This window comes from Hypanus sabinus, chromosome 12 (genome assembly GCF_030144855.1).
Source record: "Hypanus sabinus isolate sHypSab1 chromosome 12, sHypSab1.hap1, whole genome shotgun sequence".
NCBI classification, from domain to species: domain Eukaryota; kingdom Metazoa; phylum Chordata; class Chondrichthyes; order Myliobatiformes; family Dasyatidae; genus Hypanus; species Hypanus sabinus.
Genome location: NC_082717.1, coordinates 88,380,113 through 88,390,967, shown reverse-complemented (window position 1 = coordinate 88,390,967; position 10,855 = coordinate 88,380,113). Strand labels below are relative to the sequence as shown.

Here is a 10,855-nt window from a genome sequence, read left to right as displayed (position 1 = left end):
GCCTCTCACATCCTCCCTATGCTTTCACCTTAAAATTATACTCCCTTGTACTAGCCATTTCTGACCTGGCAGGGGGGAAATTTCTTGATCTGTGCATTTTATCATCTTGTACACCTCTAAGTCACCTCTCACCCTCCTACACTCCAAAGAGTAAAGCTTTAGCTCACTCAACCTTTCCTCATAAGACTTGCCCTCTAGTACGGGCAGCATCTAGGTAAGTTTCTCCAAACCTTCCACATAACGAGGCAACTAGAACTGAACACAAATTTATAACCTTGGAGTTGCAACATCTCACAACTCTTGAATTCAGTCTGCTGACTAGTGAATGCCAACATTCCATATGCCTTCTTAACCACCCTATCAACTTTGAGGGATCTATGGATGTCATTCCCAAGATCCCTCCGTTCCTCCACACTGCTATGAATCCTGCCATTAACTCTGTACAGTACTCTACCTTCAAGTTCGACTTTCTAAAGTGAATCGCTTCACAGCTTTCCAGGCTGCACTCCATCTGCCTCCTCTCAGCCCAGCTCTGCATCCCATCAGTGTCCCATCGGTCAAGTTTAACTTCATATAAACCATGTAACAATCACAGCACGGAAACAGGCCACCTTGGCCCTCCTAGTCCGTGCCGAACTCTTAATCTCACCTAGTCCCACCTACCCGCACTCAGCCCATAACCCTCCACTCCTTTCCTGTCCATATACCTATCCAATTTTACCTTAAATGACACAACTGAACTGGCCTCTACTACTTCTACAGGAAGCTCATTCCACACAGCTATCACTCTTTGAGTAAAGAAATACCCCCTCGTGTTTCCCTTAACCTTCTGCCCCCTAACTCTCAAATCATGTCCTCTCATTTGAATCTCCCCTACTCTCAATGGAAACAGCCTGTTCACGTCAACTCTATCTGTCCCTCTCAAAATTTTAAATACCTCGATCAAATCCCCCCTCAACCTTCTACTCTCCAATGAATAGAGACCTAACTTGTTCAACCTTTCTCTGTCACTTAAGTGCTGAAACCCAGGTAACATCCTAGTAAATCGTCTCTGCACTCTCTCTAATTTATTGATATCTTTCCTATAATTTGGTGACCAGAACTGCACACAATATTCCAAATTTGGCCTTACTATTGCCTTGTACAATTTTAACATTACAATCCAACTTCTGTACTCAATGCTTTGATTTATAAAGGCCAGCATTCCAAAAGCCTTCTTCACCACTCTATCTACATGAGACTCCACCTTCAGGGAACTATGCACTGTTATTCCTAGATTTCTCTGTTCCTCTGCATTCCTCAATGCCCTACCATTTACCCTGTATGTTCTATTTGGATTATTCCTGCCAAAATGTAGAACCTCACACTTCTCAGCATTAAACTCCATCTGCCAACGTTCAGCCCATTCTTCTAACCGGCATAAATCTCCCTGCAAGCTTTGAAAACCCACCTCATTATCCACAACACCTCCTACCTTAGTATCATCGGCATACTTACTAATCCAATTTACCACCCCATCATCCTGATCATTTATGTATATTACAAACAACATTGGGCCCAAAACAGATCCCTGAGGCACCCCGCTAGTCACCGGCCTCCATCCCGATAAACAATTATCCACCACTACTCTCTGGCATCTCCCATCTGGCCACTGTTGAATCCATTTTATTACTCCAGCATTAATACCTAACGACTGAACCTTCTTAACTAACCTTCCATGTGGAACTTTGTCAAAGGCTTTGCTGAAGTCCATATAGACTACATCCACTGCCTTACCCTCGTCAACATTCCTCGTAACTTCTTCAAAAAATTCAATAAGGTTTGTCAAACATGACCTTCCACGCACAAATCCATGCTGGCTACTCCTAATCAGATCCTGTCAATCCAGATAATTATTAATACTATCTCTAAGAATACTTTCCATTAATTTACCCACCACTGATGTCAAACTGACAGGTCTATAATTGCTAGGCTTACTTCTAGAACCCTTTTTAAACAATGGAACCACATGAGCAATACGCCAATCCTCCAGCACAATCCCCGTTTCAGATTCAGTTTATTGTCATTCAGCCATACACATGCATACCACCAAACGAAACAAGGTTCCTCTGGATCAAGGTGCACAACACAGTACATATAACTCACACACTAGTAAATTAATGAATAATAAGGTGCATTTAGGACACAAGTTAAAAAGTAAACAGTATAATGCTACTGGCATTACGTACATGATGAGACATGGCTAGTTGCAGGAAATTCAGTGTTTTTACGGCTGGGGGGAGAAAAGCTCTTTCCCATCCTAACAGTTCGTGTCCTAACGCTATGGTACCTACTGTCTAATGGTAAAGGGTCTAAGAGATTGTTGGATAGATGGGAGGGATTATTGACAATGCTAAGTCAGGTCAAGTCAACTGTACCATAACTGCTGGTACAGTACACAGTAAAAATGAGACAATGTTTTTCAGGGCCATGGTGCTACATGAAACAGTACAAAAGCTACACTGGGCTACGTAAAAACAACACAGAAACAACTACACTAGACTACAGACCTAGTCAAGACTGCATAAAGTGCACAAAACAGTGCAGGCATTACAATAAATAATAATCAAGACAATAGGCACAGTAGAGGGCAGTAAGTTGGTGTCAGTCCAAATTCTGGGTATTGAGGAGTCTGATGGCTTGGGGGAAGAAACTGTTACATATTCTGGTCGTGAGATCCCAAATGCTTCAGTGCCTTTTCCCAGATGACAGGAGGGAGAAGAGTTTGTGGTCCTTCATAAAGCTGTTTGCTTTGCAGATGCAGCGTGTAGTGTAAATGTCCGTGATAGCGGGAAGAGAGAACCCAATGATCTTCTCAGCTGACCTCACTATCCGCTGCAGGGTCTTGCGATCTGAGATGATGCAATTTCTGAACCAGGCAGTGATGCAGCTGCTCAGGATGCTCTCAATACAATCCCTGTAGAATGTGATGAGGATGGGGGGGTGGGAGAAGGACTTTCCTCAGCTTTCGCAGACAGTAGAGACGCTGCTGGGCTTTCTTTGCTATGGAGCTGGTGTTGAGGGACCAGGTGAGATTCTCTGCCAGGTGAACACCAAGAAATTTGGTGCTCTTTACGATCCCTACCGAGGAGCCATCGGTGTTCAGCGGGGAGTGCCCTCCTGAAGTCAACAACCATCTCTTTTGTTTTGTTCACATTCAGAGACAGGCTGTTGGCTCTGCACCAGTCTGTTAGCTGCTGCACCTCCTCTCTGTAAGCTGACTTATCGTTCTTGCTGACGAGACCCACCATGGTGGTGTCATTGGCAAACTTGATGATGTGGTTTGAGCTGCGTGTTGCAGCGCAGTCGTGGGTCAGCAGACAAGGGTCCTGCATGTACAGTGCTCCAGACAGGTATCTTTGACGCATGGAAGACAGGCCCCGATGATCCTCTTAGCAGTCTTCAGAATCCCTGGTAGGCTCTTGCAGTCAGATGCCTGACAATGTCTGTACCAGATGGTGATGCAGTTGGTCAGGATGATGGGCGGGGCCTTACTTGCCTTAATCTCCTTAGGAAGTGGAGATGCTGCTGTGCTTACTTGATATAGGAAGTAGGTGAGATTGTCCGTTCAGTGAAACACGATGGTCCTAACTCTCTCCGTCAGTCCTGCAGCTTCCTCAAGCCCACAGCCATCTCCTTGGTCTTGTCCACACTGAGGCTCAAGTTATTGTATCTACTCCATTCTACCAACTGCCCTACCTCCTCTCTGTACACCGCCTCGTCATCGCTGTTGATGAGGCCACTGTTGCGTCATCAGAAATTTGATGATGTGGCTTAAACTAAATCCAGGAGTGCAGTCATGCATCAGCGACGTGAACAGCAGTGAGCTGAGGATGCAACTCTGATGCTCAGTGTGATGGAGTTAGAGATGTTTCCATCAAAACCTATGAATGTCCATATCACCACCAACATTCGCATCATTTGCAAACTTACTAACCCACCCTTCCTTATCCAGGTCATCCATAAAAATCACAAAGAGTAGGGGTCCCAGAACGGATCCCTATTGAACGCCATTGGTCATTGGCCTCCAGGCAGAATGCTTTCATCTACAACCACCCTCTGCCTTCTGTGGGCAAGCCATACAGCCCAGTTTCCCTGGATCGCAAGCCTCCTGATCTTCTGAGTAAACTTCTGATGGGCAACCTAGATGAAGGCCTTACTAAAATCCATATACCCCACATCCACTACCCTATCTTCATTAATTTGTTCCTCACTACCTCAAAGAATTCAATAGACACGAGACATGACCTGCCCCTCACAAAGCATACATACAGACTATCCCTAATCAGACTATGCTTCCCCAAATGCTTATAAATCCTGTTTCTAACAATCCTTTTCAATAATTTGCCCAATCCTAGTCTATAATTTCCAGTATTACCTATATTGAACAAAGGAATATTTGCCATCCCCAATCTTCTGATACTATTCCAATGACTAGTGAAGATGCAAAGCTCAGAGGCACAGCCATCTCAAAGTAAAATTTATTATCAGAGTTCGAACATGTCACCACATACATCCCAGAGATTCTTCTGCAGCGGTTATACTTAGCAAATCTATCAACCAGTAACTGTAAACAGGATCAATGGGCAACAAACTTTGCAAATGTAATAAACAACGAGCATGAAATAACAAGATAAACGTGTCACCAAATGAGTGTAGTTCCCAGTTTATGGTCCCAAGCCCTGCCTAATAGCATCATAATTCACCCTTCCCCAATTAAATGCCATCTGCTTCTATCCCTGAACAATTGTGGCCACTGTTCGTCCACTGAAATATCTGTCACCTGACCAGGTTCATTGCTGAGCACCAGATCCAATGTGGCCTCTCCTCTAGTCAGCTTGTCAGGAATCCTTCCTGGACACAGCTAATAAATTCTGCCCCACCTAAAACTTCTGACTAAGGAGGTGCCATTGGAGATGCTGACATTACTCACGGCAACATCCTGCTTTTTTTCCAAAACCTGTTCCTCAGTGATTCCGTTGGAGTTCTGTGGAATACTCCCAAATAGAGTGGTTGCTCTCTTCCCATCTGTCAGCCGTCCATGCTGACTAATTCGATGATCCCGCCGAGATGTTCTCCCTTTCTGCAACTGTGATACAATGCCTGAATGGTAATGCCACTCCCCATCTCTTCATCTCCCTCCCTAGATGGGCCAAAGGGCCTGTTTCTGTGCTGCACTTCAATGACTCTTGAGCCAAAGCCTCAGTTCCCCATTCTAACTCTCTCCAAACACATTATGGCCACTAAAGTTGGGGCGTTAGAGCTAAAGTGAACATTGCAAAGCACCTACATCATTTCCCTCCCACATAGATTCTGCCTGACCCCATTTCGCAAGAAACCATTACCTCTTCTTTAAAGATACCAGCATTTTCCCTGTTACTGATGTCAGGAAAACTGGCCATGGTTCCCTGTTTCCTCTCTTCTTCCTTTCTTAAATAGTGGTGTTACATTTGCTACATTCCAAACTGTGCAAACCATTTGAGAATCTATGGAATTTCGTAAAGTGACAACCAGTGTATCCACCACCTCTTTTAAAATTCCAAGAGGCAGATCAAGTTCAAGATTCTTGTCATTCATTTGAAGTCCGGAGGCCGAGGTCCATTGGCCGGAGCCCCAGGTCTGTGAATCTCTGAGAGTCCGCTGGGGAAGTCAAAGCCTTCAGGGAGAAGACAGGGCAGTGGGGTTTGAGATGGATAATAAATCAGCCATGATGGAATAGCGGGGCAGGCTCGATGGGCTGAATAGCCTCATTCTGCTTTTAAGTCTTATGGTCTAGCCATTGTGGACAAGCCTACGAGCACAGACAAGGCCTCAAGAACTGCATCCTGATGCCTGTTCTGTATAGCCCTCGTGGCTTTCGGAGTGTTTTCATAGTCAAAGACCTTTGCCTTTGTCCCTATAAGTTTCTGATGATCAGAGACAGTCGAAGTTGAGTGTAAATTAACAAACAATTTCATATGTAAATTAATTTACATTAATCTCATTATAGAGGTGGATAGGGCCCTAATTTAGTGTCTCAACTGAAAGAAAATACAATAATTGCATTCCACTCATTCCTGAAAGCGAATGCCAAATACTGAAAGCCGTCGTTACACACTCACGTGTACGTATGAAGACCTTGGCAAGACTTGTTCCTCCACGCCAGCAGGGGCTGCAAGCAAGAACGGGCAGTTTGAGGAGGGTGGTTTCTGCGGTGGAGGAGAAGCCGGTGGGAAGACGAGCGACTGGTTGGGAGTTCAGAGGCTCGATTTGATTGAACGGTGAGGCGCTACACCCAGCCGCTACATCGGAACAAAGCGGAGCGCCGAGGAAAAGCCCCGCCGCCCGACATGAAAGAGAGACGGTGAAGTGGGAGAGAGGTAATGTAAATTTAATCATACATTTATTTTAAAAGTTTGGGTTTAACAGATTCTGCTTCCGCGTGCACTTTAAAATTATTAATTGTCCGACTCTACTTTGAGAGAGTCGGTTTGGTTCCCATGGTGAAGCGTTGTCCACGCTGCCATAAAAAGTCGTGACTTACAGAGGGTTTTAGTGCCCATTGTTTTGCATGAGATTTGGGTTTTAAATCTTGGTCTTTTTAAAAAGGTGCAGTTTTTTTCTGTTGCAGCTGCGTTTTCTATTTTACCTCGCCTCTTTCCATTCGATGGGGTGCTAATGGCGGGCGATGTCTGCGGAACGCGTTGTGGCGCTTGGGTTTGTCGGGGTGAGTCAGGGATCCAGTCGAGAAGGAGACGGGGTTGTTGTGACTTGCTCTGAGCCCAACTCTCGACGCGCTATTGGGTCGGTTCCCCTTGGGCTTTGCAGTCGCCCACAGGAGACAGTTTTAATCGGGAACGTACATCGTTGAGGCTCTCGCACCCCGTTTGCTTAATGCAAGGCACTTTCTCTGTGGCGGCAAGCACTTACTCTTGGCTCTGCTTTCTGTTACCACCTCGAAGGCATGAAAACGATGAGCTTTTTCATTCGGGCGGTGCAGTTAAACACCTACCGTGGAAGGGCCGCGACGATATAGATTGGGAAATCCCAATAATAATAAACATATCTCTCATCTCTACCATCCCAACGCATCCGTCTATTTTCAACGAAGTGTAATGTATCCACCCCCGTTGTCCTCTGGACCCCAGTAATTTGTGTGAGATTAAAAGCGCTGTTTGATGCGATCCTGAACTATTACTGTAACTTCGGTATGTCCCTTGAAGCTACATAACGATTAATCACACGCGGCAGTATAAAGATACCCAGTTTACTCTCTCGAGAATAATTTATGTCTCCTCTGCTGGAGTAGTTTGCTTTTCTGCTCAACGCCGCAGTTATTTCGAGGCGAGGACAAACTGCTAATAAATACATTTAGGGAGAAACGTGTCTCTATCAACCCGTGTGCTTGTGGTCCCAGCAACACTCTATAGATCTGTAGGTAATAAGTACTTCGAAGTTGTCAAGTCTTGCAAAAATTGTTCTTGTTACACAGTGTACAAACACAAGCATTGCTGAGCTTGACATGCTGGTAAAATTTACGATCTCCCGCCCGGCATGCCACAAATTATGTTTCCCTTACTTGTCAGTGGCATTTTAAAAAAAATGAAGAATGAAGTTTGCATTCACTGAGCGTAAAGTGCACCACTATTCTGAGGTCGTGATTAATTTTTTTGAATCAATTTTTTAAAAAATACAGTACCCTTTTCTTATTTTTTTCACTATTTTGGTGTCCTGTGTGTATCGGGGCTCATCTGAGTGTGCAAACAACATGTAGGATATCTTTATCTAAATATATATTAAGAAACGTCCACACCTCTCTATCTGCTGGCTTTAACTTCCTAATCACAATCAGTAGTGATGCTGGGAAGAATGTACAAGACTCTGCATGTTTCTTTTACAGAAGATAAAACCTCAGGCAAAAATATAATACAAAGACCTGGATAATAAAGGCGCATCTTGGCACAAAACCGAAGGTTCTTGGGAAATTTCAGAAACTACACAAACTCTGGTCGATTATTTGCAAACGGAGTTATTAATAAAATGATTTTTTTTATCGTCCTGATATAATGACCAGACGGACTTGCCGGTGTAACAGCATGTAGCAAACTGAAAGACACTCAGCTAGTTGAAGGTTTTGTATTTTGTTTTGTTTCATAATATTAATGAAGAACAAATGGGACTACAGTGTTTCTGATTTGCACCAGAAATACGGAATGAATTTATTCAATGTATAGAATATCTCCTCCTTTACTTTGAAGTGCTCCACAGTCTGGACTCTGGTCAGTTCTAATCCCTGGCAGGTATACAACTGACTTTAGTTCTGAATGACATCTTTTGTGCCCCCCCAATCCCACTCGCCCCACTCATCTTTGGGAATGTTGCCTCTTACAGCATTGGAATCCTTTCTGTTAAACTTTGCCACCCTCATTTCAGATACTCCTTCAGCTGCATCTGTGACAATGAGGCATGTTTTAATGTCTCCCTTTCTTTTGGCATGCCGACAGTTTCTTTGCAGCATAGGAGGAGGTGGGTCATCCCACGGATTGGTGCTTTAGGACAATCCCCTCAGTCCATCTCCTCCCCCGTGCCCTTTACCTTCCCTGATTCTTCTGTTGCCTGCTTCCCCTGACCAACGCTGCACCCACAAGCAGCGTGTATGAGGGATGTGGGAAGAAATGGGAGCATCCTGGGGAAACCCTTGCAGCCAGAGGGGATAACAGTTCAAACTCCACACACAGACAATGCCTGAAGAAGGGGTCCAGGCCACTGGAGTCGTGTGGCAGGAGGCCCCGTGCAGCTGAGAGATGTTATTGTTCCTTCCTGTGCTTGGTTATCTGATGGAACCAAGCCCAGATAACGCTGTCCTAAGATGTACACATTTCGTGTTCAGGATAAAGTACTGATGGGTCAGGCTATCCGGAATCTCCCCAAGCAGATCCTGTACGCCCAGTTGAAGGAAGGTCAGCGAGCCCCTGGTGGGCAAAGGAAACACTTCAAAGATCACATCAGAAGCAGCCTGAAGGAATTCAACATTGGAGCTAAAATCTGGGAAGGCAGAGCTCTCGGTTTCCTGGAGGAACTCTGTTCAAGGGGGAGCTGAGCAGCCACAGGGACCGAGAGTCGGAGCAATTAAAGGACCACTTCCTCTTGCCTACACTGTAGATCCGGGATTTGCCTCTACAGACACCTGAGGAGCTCCTTAGGAGAACTTCATGCTCGACCCGAGTGATTGCAGGTCACCGTAGTGTAAGAATTTAATCTAAAACCTTGGCCTGAAACTTCGACTGTGTATTCCTGTCCACACGTGCTGCCTGCTCTCCTGTGTGTGTGTGTTTTGCTCTGGATTTCCAGCATCCACAGAATCTCTTGTGCTCAGAATCTCACTGTGTTATGTTCCCCACATTTGAGAATATTGTTCAAGGATGGACCTGGTCTCTCTGACTATGCTGGTCTTGACAGTCACTTATCGAGAAGGCAGAATGGACCGGTGCTCTCGGCCAGTGATAGCAGATGTCAGGCGTGGAAAGGGAGAAAGTTGCTTGACGTGTGAGCAAAGATTAAAAGTATTGATTGACACAAGAAGTGTGGCGCAGTGGCAGACTAAAAACAGAGCTGTGAGTTCCTGTGAAGCAGCTGCAGAGAGTGTGTCTAAAAACACTCCACGAAAAGCCAGAGGAGAGGAAATACTCCCAGTTCTCTGCTGCCTTTCCCTGCCCCACGGTATCTCAAAGTGCCTGGCAGCCGTGAGCCAGTTCTCAGTTGTACTCACTACTGGAATGTAGAAAATGCAGAAGGAAACTTGTCCTACAGACAAGAATTAAACACACGTCCAGTACTTGTGTCCTGCTTATGCAGCCTTGGAGCAACCAAGTCCTCTCCTTTAACGATTATGGGTCATTTTTTTTTCTGGAGAAAAGGGGAGAATTCAATTAAAACATTTCAGGGTAATACCAGGCCCTCTGGCCCGTGATGGATTTTAACCTACTGTATCTAGCTAAGATCAATCTAACCCTTCCCTCCAACATAACCCTCCATTTTTCTATCATCCATGTGCCTGTCTAAAAACCTCTTGCATGTTCCTAATGTGTCGGCCTCGACCACCGCCCTGGCTATGCATTCCACGCACCCATCACTTGATGTGTAAAAGAAACCTCTCTCTGCTTCTGTCTGTAAAAACCACCAGTAATCTTCAATTTACTTGATTCTTCCCTAAAGTTAAAGCTTAACAGAGATTCAGAAACTAGTGAGAGAGCTGCAAGACTGACACAGACACAAGATCCTGCAGATGTTGTAAATCCAGAGTAAACCACACAAAATGCTGGACAAACTGAAGTACTGATGAAGAGTCTTGGCACGAAATGACGTCTAATTATTCCTCTCCACAGATGCTGCCTGACCTGCTAAGACCAACACAGATACAGTATACATTGATGTTTTTTAGCAATGGTTTGTAAACCTGTACCTTAAGCGTAACTGCCACCTGCTACACCACGTCTTCAGCACATGCTAATACTCATGTTACGGTGCATTTTCACCAGTGAAAGTCGATTTGCAGTCTGTGTGTGGTGCTTTCTGCATGTATTTTGCCTTTCATTGGGTCTGCCTCTTGAATGGCTCTCAATACCAGGGGACACGCTGTGTGGGGAGGAAATTGTAGGGAGGTGTCAGAAGTAGGTGTTTCACACAGAGCCACCGGCAGTGGTGAGGCAGGTACATTAGGGAAATTTAAGTTTCAAAATTGTTTAATATCATTCCCAGTACACAAGTGTAAAGGAGAATGAAATAATTGTGATTCTGGATCTGATGCAACAAAAAAAGCACAATAAGATAAAGAACA

General features: G+C 44.9%; 1 protein-coding gene across 4 annotated transcripts in view; it reads left to right on the top strand.

Moving 5' to 3' along the window:
• The first annotated feature begins 6,193 nt into the window (after positions 1–6,193).
• Positions 6,194–10,855, top strand: part of ninl (ninein-like) — a 120,529-nt gene continuing 115,867 nt past the window's right edge. For 3 of the 4 annotated variants that reach the window (XM_059986398.1, XM_059986399.1, XM_059986397.1), the window contains exon 1: positions 6,195–6,398. The gene's annotated coding sequence lies outside the window, so the exon portion shown is untranslated. Of the gene's footprint in view, positions 6,399–10,855 lie in introns of all 4 variants that reach the window. The other variant, XM_059986400.1, reaches the window with a different exon arrangement.